Source organism: Echinops telfairi, unplaced genomic scaffold (assembly GCF_000313985.2).
Source record: "Echinops telfairi isolate 266 unplaced genomic scaffold, ASM31398v2 ScPeMD7_443;HRSCAF=831, whole genome shotgun sequence".
NCBI classification, from domain to species: domain Eukaryota; kingdom Metazoa; phylum Chordata; class Mammalia; order Afrosoricida; family Tenrecidae; genus Echinops; species Echinops telfairi.
The window spans coordinates 5,060,747-5,074,167 of NW_022104341.1; positions in this window are offsets into that span (position 1 = coordinate 5,060,747).

Below are 13,421 nucleotides of genomic sequence, written 5' to 3' on the forward strand. Positions count from 1 at the left end.
ACAATGGGGCTGATTGGTCCCCATGGTGATAGAGGGCAGGTGTCAGCACTGAATCAACAGAGACAAGGTGGGCATGGTTATAATAGACAACAAGGTTTCAGTAGTACTCAAAGCAACCTGTCTCATGTGGAATTATGGCATTGGCTACTTAACCACAGTGTCCCAAGGAATGAAATAGATGGGAAACCTACTAAATATTTACGTGATCTTTCTCACACTCATAAAACCAAAAGCTGACACTAACACTACATTAAAAAAATATTTTTATCAAATATTAGTACCCATTCATTCATCACTTCGAGCAAGCACTTTTGGGGTCTAAAATCCCTTCGTTTAATCTACCAAATAACACTTCGTGATATCTCCCATTTTTAATTTACCTATTGCTCCTTTCACTCCCATACCCCTAACACATCCTCCCCCATTCTCTGAACGCTCCCCCAATACCTAATCTAACACTCTCCCCCAGATAATTAAAACAAATGATCCATCACCCCTCTATTGCACTAACAAAGTTAACCATCCCCACATAACGCCACCTACCTATCACCCCTAATAGCAACTCCAAGGTGCTAAGGAAACAAAAGAAAATCACACCAAAAAAATCATCAGTAACAGAAATAAAAACCTGACTACCAGGGAGACCTAAATATAATGCCTGAAACTGAATAGGCTATGGATTTTCCATGAAAGGAATTTAAAAGAGCTGTGGAATTCATGCAACAGCTGAAGGAAGAGTCTCAGAGAAAAAGTGAAGCAATAGAAAAGCTAGTAATCTCACTAAATACTGTAGAGGAAAAACTCCAAACAGAAACACAAAAATCAAACACTACAATAGCAGAATTAAACAACACTATAAAGGAAGAGAATGGCAATACAAAAGAACAGGGAAACAATTGAAGTGATGGGAACATGAATTAATGAGCTAGAAGATAAATCTATAAATTCCAACTTAAAAGAGGAACAGATAACAAAACACACAAAAAAGACCAAGAAGAATGTTAGAACATTGTGGGACATAATTAAGAGGAACAAGTTGCACCTTATAGGGCAGGGGTTCTCAAACTTTTTAAACAGGGGACCAGTTCACTGTCCCTCAGACCCGTTGGAGGGCTGGACTATAGTTTAAAAAAAACTATGAACAAATTCCTATGCACACTGCACATATCTTATTTTGAAGTTAAAAAACAAATAGGGCAAAAAACCCGGCGTATCGATAAATGTCCTCAGCAGGCCACATGTGACTTGTGGGCCATAGTTTGAGGACGCATGTTATAGGGATTCCACGAGAAGAAGAGACAAAGAAATCCACACAGAGAATAATCCAGGAGCTCCTGCATGCGAACTTTCCTCAATGTCCAAAGGAGGAAAAGATAGTTATTCAGGAAGTCAAGCAAACCCTGGCCAGGACAGATCCCAAAAGGAAAACTATACAGCATGTTGTAGTCAAGATGTCTAACATCAATGACAAGGAAAAAATTCTAAAAACAGCCAGAGGAAAAATGGGCAATTACATACAAAGGCTCGCAAGGAGAATAACCTCAGATTTCATAGCAGAAACCATGCAAGGAAGAATAAAATGGAATGATAAGGGAATACGGGAAGAAAAATTTGTCAACCTAGAATTCTGTACACAGCAAAGTTATCTATCAACTATGATGGGGAAATAAAAGTATTGCAAGATGAGGTAGTTAGTTTATTGTGACAACCTGGCCAATAGGCACATGTGGGGTTAATTAAAGGGTGGAGGGATATATGGCTCAGTGAGCCTCGCCTTTCTAGTTCTCGGGTCTCTTGCTTTAATATGGTTGGACCATGGTGCAGCTGCCTTAGCCAGTTCCCTGCTTTAGCTGGCAAGGCTCACTACCAGTAAGACATCCCTGAGGAGAAGCCCCATGGATCTACCCCATGCAGTGCTGGGTGCTGGAGCAGCTGTGTGGAGACCCCTGCCAGTGCTGAGATGTTTACGCATTCACTGACTCGGCTTCCCTCCTGAAGTTGGCATCATTGCGTCTGTTTTGTGAGCTGGAGGAGGACTTTGTGGATTGGTGTTGAACATATGGGTTAATGTTGGACTTGTGGGCTTGGGCAGCACTGGGTTGGGATGTTTTCTTGATGTGCACTTAACCTTTATATAAAACTCTCTCTTATACATGAGTTTCTGTGGATTTGTTTCTCTAAAGTACCCAGACTAATACACAAGAGAAGGAGAAACTAAAATAATTCACAAAAACAAGACCACCACTACAATAAATACTCAATGAAGTACCATGGCCAAAAAACCAACAGCAACAACACACAAACCTGAAACCAACCTACAAGATAATTCCTCACAAAAACCAAGACCCCACAGCAAAGAAATAACACAGGACAAATAAATAAACTAAACACAACACACATACAAATACACAACACACATATATAAAACAAAATGGCAATAACAAGTACATACAGTCAATAATTCATTGAATATTAATGTACTAAATGCACCAGTAAAGAGACAGAGAGTAGCAGAATGGATAAGAACACAAACTCTTGGAGGAGGGAGCGGGAAGGGAGGGGAAAAAATGAGGAGCTGATGCCAGGGGCTTAGGTGGAGAGCAAATGTTTTGAGAATAATGAGGACAATGGATGTACAAATGTGCTTGACACAATTGATGTGTGTATGGATTGTGATAAGAGTTGTACGAGCCCCTAATAAAATGATTTTTTTTAAAAGAACACAAAATCCATCAATATGCTGCCTACAAGAAATACATCTCACAAATAGAGACGTGAACTACTTAAAAATCAGAGGCTGGACAAATGCATACCAAGTCAAAGGGAACCAAAAGAAGTTCTCAGAGAAGCTAGACTTCAAGGCAAACAACGTAATAAGACATAGGAACAGTCACAACAGTAACTACACCATGATAAAGGGAACAATAGCTCAGGACCCCATAACTATAACAAATATATATGCACCCACTAAAAGACCCTCAAAATACATCAATCAAATCCTCACAGAATTGAAAAAGGATATAGACAGATTGACAATAATAACAGGAGAGTTAATATACCACTCTCAAGGAAAGACAGAACATCAAGAAAAAAACTCAACAAAGTCACAAAAAAGCTCAATAACACAATCAATAAAAATGACCTCACAGACATATAAAAAATAATTCATCCAACAAAACAACAATATACGTTCTTCTCCAACACACACGAAGCATTCTCAAGAATAGGCCACATACTAGGCCACAAACCATGCCTCAACAAATTAAAAAAATTGAGATCCTACAATCAATATTCTCAGACCACAAATCTATAAGATTATGAGCATAACCACAAAGACAAACACATGGAGGCTGAACAACATAATACTAAAAAATGACAGGGTAATAAAGCAAATAAAGGAGGAAGTTTTTGAAATTCCTTGAAACAAATGAGAATGATAACACAACATATCAAAATCTTTGGGACAGAGTGAAAGCAGTAATCAGAGGCCAATTTGTAGCTATCAACACACACAAACAAAAAGAGAAAGCTAAAATCAAACCCTTAGCACAAAACCTCCAAGAACTGGAACAAAAACAACAGCACTATCCCTCCAATAAAGGAAGGAAAGATATCATATGGATCAAAGCAGAAATAAATGATATGGAAACAAAATGAAGGGAAAAATGAAGACAATAAGCTGGTTCTTTGAAAATATTAACAGAAAGACACATCACTGGCAAACTTAACAAATAGGAAAGAAAAAAGAAAGGAAGAAAGGAAAAGATGCAAATAACCAGAATAAGAGATGGAAATGGTGAAATTACAGCAGATCCAAGTGAAATAAAAAGAATAATAACATACTACTCTGAAAAACTATACTCAATCAAATTTGACAATCTAGAAGAAATTGACAGATACCTAGAAACACATTATCCACTCAAATTAATGCAGACAGGTATTGAAAAGCTCAACAGACCCATAATAAAAGAATAAATAGAGCAGGTAATTAAGAAACTACCAACCCAAAAGAGCCCAAGACCAGATGGTTTTGCAGGGGGATTCTACAAAAATGTTTAAAGAAAATCTGACACCAATACTAGACAAACTCTTCAATAACATAAAAAGACAAGAAACTTCCAAACTCATTCTATGTAGCCTGAAAAATACTGATTCCCAAACCAAAGACTCATAAAGATTGAAAATTAGAGACCAATATCCTTCATGAAATGTTAAAGGATGCTAAAATCCTCAACAAAATCCTGGCCAATAGAATACAGCAGCTTATTAAAAAAAAGTCACCATGACCAAGTAGAATTAATTCTAGATATGCAGGGGTGGGTTAATATTTGAAAAACAATCAATGTAATCCACCACATAAACAAGGTCAGAAATACAAACCACACGATCGTATCAATAGATTCAGAAAGGGCATTTGACAATATTCAACACCCATTACTGTTCAAAATACTCAGCAAAATAGGAATAGAAGGTAAATTCTTCAACATAATAAAAGCCATATATGAGAAACCATCATGCTCAATGGGGAAAAGCTAGAAACATTCCCACTGAAAACAGAAAGCAGGCAAGGATATCCCCTCCGACCACTTTTATTCAACATAGAGCTGGAAGTTTTAGCTTGAGGCACCAGTCAACAAAAAGAAATCAAGGGAATGCAAATAGGTATAGAAGTGATATTCTCCCTATTTGCAGATGATATGATCATATATATCTATATCTATATCTATCTATCTATCTATCCATAACCCAAAAGTCTGCATAAAAATCCTGCTAGAAATGATTGATGAATTTGACAAGGTAGCAGGATACAAAATTAATAACCAGAAATCGATTGGATTCCTGTATGCCAGTGAAGACAACTACAAAAAAAGACATTAAGAAAACAATACCATTTACAATAACCACACAAAAGATGAAATGCTTAGGAATAAACTTAACTAAATAAACCAATGAACTACACAGAAAACTGGAACATTACTACAAGAAACTAAAAAATGACCTTTATAAGTGGAAGAATATCCCATGCTCATGGATAGGCAGACTTAATACCATGAAAATGACAATACTACCTAAACAATCTATAGATAGAGTGCAATTCCAATTCAAATCTCAAATAATTTTTTTAAAGAAAATCCCAATTTCATATGGGCAGGCAAAGGACTCAAGATAAGCAGAGAGCTTCTTAAAAAGAAGATCCAAGTAGAAAACCTAGCACTGCCTGACCTGAAAACCTACTGTATAGCGACAGTAGTTAAAACAGGTTGGTACTGGTACAACAAGAACTACATGGCCCAATGGATCAGAACAGAAAATCCAAACCTAAATGCATCAGGCTACAGGCATCTTATCTTTGACAAAGGACCTAGTAACATCTAATGGGAGAAAAACAGCCTCTTCAACAAATGGTGTTGGGCAAAACAAGACCCATACCTTTCCTCAGGCAGAATACAAACAATAAATAAATAAAGAATAAAACAAGACCCATACCTTTCCCCAGGCAGAATACAAACTCAAGATGGAATAAAGACCTAAATGTAAGCCCCAAGGTTCTCAGGATCATAGGTGAGAAGGCTCGAACAAACTTAAGGACAGACATAAGCTACCCAGTATAATGCAGGAGGCACATTCAGCAGAAGAAAAGATAGATGATTGGGACACACTGAAATGACATCACTTCTGCACAAAAAAAGACTTCATCAGGAGAGTGAAACGAGACCCCTCAGATTGGGCCACATTTTTTTACTAATGACATGCTGGTAAAAGGGTTAATAACAAAAATAAACAGAATTCTACAACTGCTCAATTAGAAAATAACAAGAGATCCAATTAAGAAATGGGGAAAAGACATAAACAGACAGGTCACCAAAAATAAAGTAAAAATGGCTAACAAACATAAAAAATGCTCACAATCACTAGTCATCTGGAAGATACAAATTAAAACCACAATGAGATACCACAAAACTACAATGCTAGCCCAAATTTAAAAGAAAACAAGAACAACAAATGCTGGAGAGGTTGTGGCAATATTGGAACTCATATACACTGCTGGTGGGCTTGTAAATACATAAAGCCACTGTTGAAAATAATATGGCAATACCTAAAGCAATTGGAAATTGAAATCTCATATGATTCAGCAATACCACTATTAATATCACCTTAAAGCAGTGGTTCTCAAACTTCCTAATGCCGTAACCCTTTAATATAGTTCCTCATGTTGTGGTGACCCCAACCATAAAATTATTTTCATTGCTACTTCATAACTGTAATTTTGCTACTGTTATGAATCATAATGCAAATCTCTGATATGCAGGATGTATTTTCATTGTTATAAATTGAACATAATTAAAGCACAGTGATTAATCACAAAAACAATATGTAATTATGTATTGTGAAATATATATTTCTAATGACAAATAAATGAAACTTTTTCTTGAAGCATGGTGTAGCATAGGTAACAGTCTTCACGCAGGGTACTCATAGGTGGGTGCATCTGCATGTGGGCGGACCCCCTTGGAGATGGATAGAGGAGCAGTGTCTCGGTTCTTAAGACCATCAGAAAGATATGTTTTCTGATGGTCTTAGGTGACCCTTGTGAAAGAGTCATTCAACCCCCAAAGGGGTTGTGACCCACATGTTAAGAACCACTGCCCTAAAGAAATAAGAGACACGAGAGTGGAGGTGTGCTTTCCTAGGGTCATAGGAGCACTGTTCACAATAACAACAAACTGGATGCAGCCCAAACACCCAACAGAGACAGAATGGATAAAGAAGCTATGGTACATACACACAGTGGAATACTATGCATCCCTAAAAAGCAGTGATGAGAGCATGATCAATGAAAGCATGGAAGACTGCATGACATTAAAGGACCTGGAAATCATTATGCTGAGTGAAGCAAGTCAATCACAAAAGGACAAGTATTGATTGAGTCCACTGCTATAAGAAGAAACACCAATTAATCAAATCTTAGGAACCAATTCTTGAACAAAAGGAGAGAAGGCTATCTACTGGCCATGAACCACACATCGCCTCCCTTTTGTGCACTTCACATGAAGAAGGAGACCCCACATTGCTTGGCGTCACTCCTTTACGAGGGTGGAAGTTGGGGATAACCGTCTACTTGAGGCTATTCATCGTCAAATAAAGAATGAGTCAAATGTATGGGTCCCACACACAAGATGGAAGGGGGAGCTTTCCAGAAATTCAAGCCAAGACCAGAAGAGGGTACCATCTACATCGAAGAGTCGCTGATAGTTCCGTTGGTGAGTATGGTGGGGGCCTGGGGAGAACCAACCACATAGTTGGAAGATGTACTAAACAATGAGTGTAGGGAGCCTAAGGGGACAATGGGCCAGATTTTAGGTCCCTGGGTTGACACTATGAATTTGTTCGTACCCAACCTTCAGTGAACCACAGCATGGATTAAGCACCATGATGATCATGGAAGCTGACCTTACAGGCAGCATGGCAGGGGCTACACCAGATGGACGTAACGTAGAGGCCCCACTGAATGAACTGAACCCTGCCCGGAAGCTGCCAGCACACTGGACTGAGGACTAGAGTACTTGAATGGGAGAGGAAGCAGAGAGTGGCTGCTCCAGGAATGTGGAAGTGGCTGTCATTGATCCTTGGGGAGAACATGGAAATGGACCCATGATCATCATACATGTAGGACCTCAATTCCCACTGTGTTAAGCCAGAGTGACTAGAGAAACACATCCAGAGACCCTCATATATGTATAAGAAAGAACTTTATATCAAAGAGTAATTGTATATTAAGAAAAAAACCCAGCCCAGTCCAGATCAAGTCCATAAGTCCAATACTAGTCCATAAATCCCTCTTCAGAGTCAAGCAGCACATGCAATGATGCAAAATGCAGGAAGATCACAGGCCAGTGGGTGCACAGTCTTGTGGATCCAGTGGTGGTAGAAGAATCTCCAAGGCTCTCACTGGTCTCAGCATGGCTCCACGTGGATTGTCAACAGGAAGGTGAAGCAGAGACAGGGAGAGGGTGGCCTCCAATGAGCCATTTATCTCAGTCACCCTCCAATCAAGCTGTGACCTGATTGATAGGCTAAACTTCACGCTTTCACTCTTAATACCCTCAAGTTGGCCGGTGATTATGTAACCACCACACATGACTTGCAGTGGCATGACATGTTGTGATCCATCAAGCAGGGATCTGCACTTGGAAGAACTGATCCAGGAAGGTCCCCCTGGCATCAATCCCCATACTTAGGGTCAACAGAGCCTAATTGAATGAGAGATCCAACTCTGTGGGACAAAAACTCATGGGTTGTGGCTCAAAGTGGAACTGTACTCTCATAGACTCATCCCGACAATATCTGGAGTGCTGGGTTATTGGGAGAATTGATGATGATATAATACAATCGATTTATACCCCAGGGGGCATGATTGACAATGTTGTACTTCTCTGTTTATATGGGGTTTTGCTTTCTTACTTGTAGCTTGCTTGTTCTTTGTGTGTGTGTGTGTGTGTGTGTGTGTTCTGTTTGTTTTGTGGCTGCTTGGCTTATGGCTGCTATTGATGCAGTTGATCTTATAGAGTTTTGATTTTGTCATATTAATGGCTGCCAAAGTAAACCTGAGACTTGAAAACCGCATGGACAAGCAGATGGAGTCTGGGCTCCCACTTAACTCTAGCCCCAATACAAGAACAGTTCATTCTGATAATATGGCCCTGCTCAATCACTATTCACCTTCATGAAATGATCACTGGAGATAAGCTACAGCAAAGTGTGATAAAGGAAGTAGATGCTGGCCAGCTATCAATCAGAGTAGTGCCTGGGGTTTCAAGGCTTGTATTCAAACAACAGCCTTCTAAGCAAGGAGTCAACTAAGTCCACACAGAAGAAGCACATCAGCTTGGTGATCAAAAGATGACAATTACAAAATTCTCATATGACAAAGGGAAAAATATCAGAGCTAAAATTATGAGCACCCAATTTGTAGAAGGCTATGGAGGACAGTGGGAGCCCCAAGTCCCTCTGCAGAGTATCTAGTCAGACTGAGCTACTGGCAGATCTGCTTTAGCCAGGCAAGAGCCTCGAGCCTCGAGCCTCGAGCCTCAGGCAGAAAACATTGTAGTCTTGATTATGCTGGATCAAACTCAATACATGGCCAGTTGACCTCCTTCTATACTCAACCTAAATTTATTCTGGGTGCAAGTATCTCTTACTTGTTCCATGACAGAAATTTCTTCCCTGGCCTTTTGATTGTTAATGGGTCTCTTGATTACTCATTATTTGTATTTTTTTCTTTATAGTATTATTATTTCATCCTTACTAAGCCTAGAGTTGTAATAGTGAAAGATTCTATGGGCAAAATATTGAATGTCAGATTAGCCCTCATGTTGGAGGGTACTCAAAATATGAGTAAGGAAGAGCTGCCTTCTATAAGTAGAGTTGACCATAATGACATGGATGGAATAAAGCCTTTGGGACTTTCATTTGCTCATGGTACACGACTCAAAATGAGAATAAACAGCTGCAGACATCTAGTCAACAATTAGAACACAGAATATATGAATTATGAACCTACCCAGGAAAATTGAAAGTTGTCCCCAAAATGTTGTTGTTAGGTGCCATCCAGTTAGCTCTGCCCACTGTCAACCCTGTTCACAACAAACTGAAACACTGCCTGGTCCTGTGCCATCCTCACAATTGTTCCTGTTTGAGCCCATTGTTGCAGCCACTGTGCCAACCCATCTTGCGAAAATGAAATCAAATCCATAAAAATTGATATCCTAGGTTCAGTGAGATGAAATAAACTGGTATTGGCCATTGGAAATCAGGTACTCATATGGTTTACTATGCAGGGGATGACAAATGAACAGTGTCCCATTCAATGTCAAAAATAATGTTTCAAGATCTATTTTGAAGTAGACTGTTGTCTGTGATAGGATATCTATCCACATGCAATGAAAATGAGCCATATCAACTAGTAATCAAATGTATGCACCAACCACTAAAGCCAGTGATGAAGAAATCAAAGAATTCTACCCATGCCTTCATTCTGAAATCGATCAAACATGCTATCAAGATGCACTTATAATTATTGGCGATTGGCATGCAAAAGTCAGAAACAAAGAAGGAACAGCAGTCGGAAAATATGATCTTGGTCATAGAAATGACATGAAATCACACGGCAGGATTTTGAAAAGCCAATGGCTTCTGCATTGCAAATACTTTTTCAACAACACAAATGAGATTTTACATGTACACTTCTCCAGATAGAATGCACAGAAATCAAGTTGATTACATTAGTGGAAAGAGACAATGGAGATGCTCACTATCAGGTGCTAAAACCAGGCCAGGAGCTGACTGTGGAATAGACCATCAATTGCTCATATATAGTTTTAGGATAAATCTGAAGAAAATGAAAGCAAGTCCACGAGAGCAAAAATATGACCTTGAATCTATTCCACCTGAATTTTGAAAACATCTCAAGAACAGATTTGATGCATGGAACACTAACGACAGAAGACATTATGAGCTGTGGAATGACATCGAGACCATCATTCACGAAGAAAGGAAAAGGTTATTTAAAAAGACAGGAAAGAAAGAAAAGATCAAAGTGAATGTCAGAAGAGGCTCTGAAACTTGTTTTAAGAGCACAGGGGCTAAGGCAAATAGAGGAAATGATTAAATCAAAGAACTGAACAGAAAATTTCAAAGGGAAGGTTGAGAAGACAAAGTAATATATTATAATGAAATATGTTAGACCTAGACTTGGGAAACCAAAAAGGAAGAACATAGTCAATTTATCTTAAACTGAAAGAATTGAAGAGAAATTGAAACCTTGAACTGCAATATTGAAGGATTCTATGGGCAAAATATTGAATGATTCAGGAAGCAACAAAAGAAGATGGAAAGAACACACAGTCATTGTACCAACATGAATGCATCGACATGCGGCATTTGAGATGGAACTCACTTCAGTTATTTCAAGAAGTAGCATATGATTAAGAACCTATGGTACTGAAGAAAGAAGTTCATGTTGCACTGAAGGCATTTGTTAAAAAACAAGGTCCTGGAATTCATGGAATACTAATTAAATTGTTTCAAGAAGCTGATAAAACATTTGAATAAAGCTGATAAAGAATTCATCTATGCCAAAAATTTTGGAAGACAACTACATGGCCTACTGACTGCATTCCCAAGAATTCACACATTATAGGACAATATGATTGATATCACAGTCCAGTAAAATTTTGCTGATGATTATTCAACAATAGTTGCAGCAGTTTACAAGAAGCTACCAGAATTCAGGCCAGATTCAGAAGAAGTAATGGTGACAACAGATGGATCTTGACTGAAAGCAGAGACTACCAGAAAGATGATTATGTGTGTTTTATTGAATATGCAAAGGCATTTCACTGTGTGTCATAACAAACTATGGATAACCTTCAGAAGAGGGGGAATTCCAGAACACTTTATTGTGCTCATATAGAACTTGTGCATGGATGAAGAAGTAGTTGTTTGAACAGACCATGGGAATACTGCATGGTTTAAAATCATTAAAGGTGTGGGTCAGGGTTTTATTCTCTGACCATACTTATTCAATCTGTACCAGAGCAAATAATCCAAGAATCCAAACTGGACTATATGAAGAATGCAGATTAAGTCTGGAGGAAGCCTTATTAACAAATTTTCATATGCAAATAACACAAGATTTTTTCCCCTGAAAATTAGCACTTGGAGCACCTGCTTCTAAGCAACCATAACGATCTAAGCTACCACAATTAAAAGAAAACAAATTACAGTCAGTGACTCACAGAAAAGAAAATACTGTTTTCTAGCTAACATCACAGCTCAGAGAGGTGAGTGATCAAATGTATACCCTGGCACTGAATCATCCAGGGACACAGATTCCTTTAATCATAAGGTATTGTCTTCAACTCTAAGATAAAAATAGCTCACCAGCACATCGCATCACATCGCATCATGTAATATTCACATGGTATAGTTGCAAGGCAAGCTAGAAAATGTTTTCTCTTGTTTGATAGCCATATGCCTTACTAAAACATTTTTAAAGTGGGGGGGAAGAAGGCTGTTACTATTAGGAAGAAAAAGTGAATGACTACCCGTATTTGAAAATAGATACAACTAATTGAGCTCTTTCACTTTTCGTTTTAATTATGAAATTCTGAGTCTATGACAAAATATAATTGTTATTTTGTCTCTATTAGGCAGTGCTCTTGGTTCTGTAGTTGATTCCCAACCAACTCCATGTTAACTGGAGTGCAGCCTTCATTTAGCTTAGTATAAAGGCAATTTCTCTTTCCCGCCCTCCAGCTGATCCCGTCCCCAGGATGTCTGTCCCTTGGTTCTGTATTGGCATTGGTCTTGGGAGACTTCATTTGATTATCTTTTGTTCTTCTACATGAGGAAAATGTCTTGTTAGAAAGAGGAAGGTTAAATATAATTTTCCCCAGGAGAAGTGGAGTTCATAGAATCTATCCTCCTCATTTAGCCCTCTGGGAATTAATTAGTTCAAGACTCCCTTACTTCTATAATTAAGTTCTTTCAGTTCTTTATTCAAAATAACTAATGAAAACATCCCTTTCTACCCAGCTTCTGACATCACTTAAGTACAAGATGCTAATTGTAGTTGTTATAGCAACTTCCTAACTAGTGCTTTCATTTCCACTTTTGCCCACCTTAGCTCTTTACTTTCTACAACTAACCACTGCCGAGTAGATTCCAGACTCAGAACGGCCGGATGTAGAGTTTCCCAAGTTGTAAACGTGTGGGGAGCAGGTAGCCTCATCTCTGCCACAGAGAGCAGCTGGTGGATACAGCGTTCAGCCTTGTGGCCAGTAGTGCAGCACTGACTGTCAGTGCCATGAGGTAACAGAAATACTGTCTCTCTTCTGCTTAAAACATTTCTATGACTTTCCATAATTACTAGGATTAAGTTCCTCTGTAGGCCAATACAACTCCCTCCTTAGTGTCATCCTGGAAACACCATTTTGCTCATTAGGCTTCGTAAACATTGACATCCTTGGAGTTCTTGAAAGGCCCAATGTGTTTTCAGTTTTAGGGTCTTTGTAGCTCATTTCTTCTGCCTCCTGGGATATCACTGCAGATCTCCATCTTTTTCACGTTTTCTTTTTAAGGACATTTTAAAGACTTTTTTTCATGGAATATTTCTTAGACTGGGTTCTCTAGAGAAACAAAAGCAATGAAGCTTATATATAAGTGTGTGCACATTATATTAAGAAAATGGCTTACAAAGCTGTAGAAGTGTTAGAGTTCCAGGTCTTTTTTTCTTCAGTTTTATGGCAATGTAATTCCCATATTATGTATTTCAATAGCCTAACATTTTATTGAAAATACTTGTGCAATCGTCACCACATCAGTTTTAGAACATTTTATTCATTCTAGTACTCATTTTT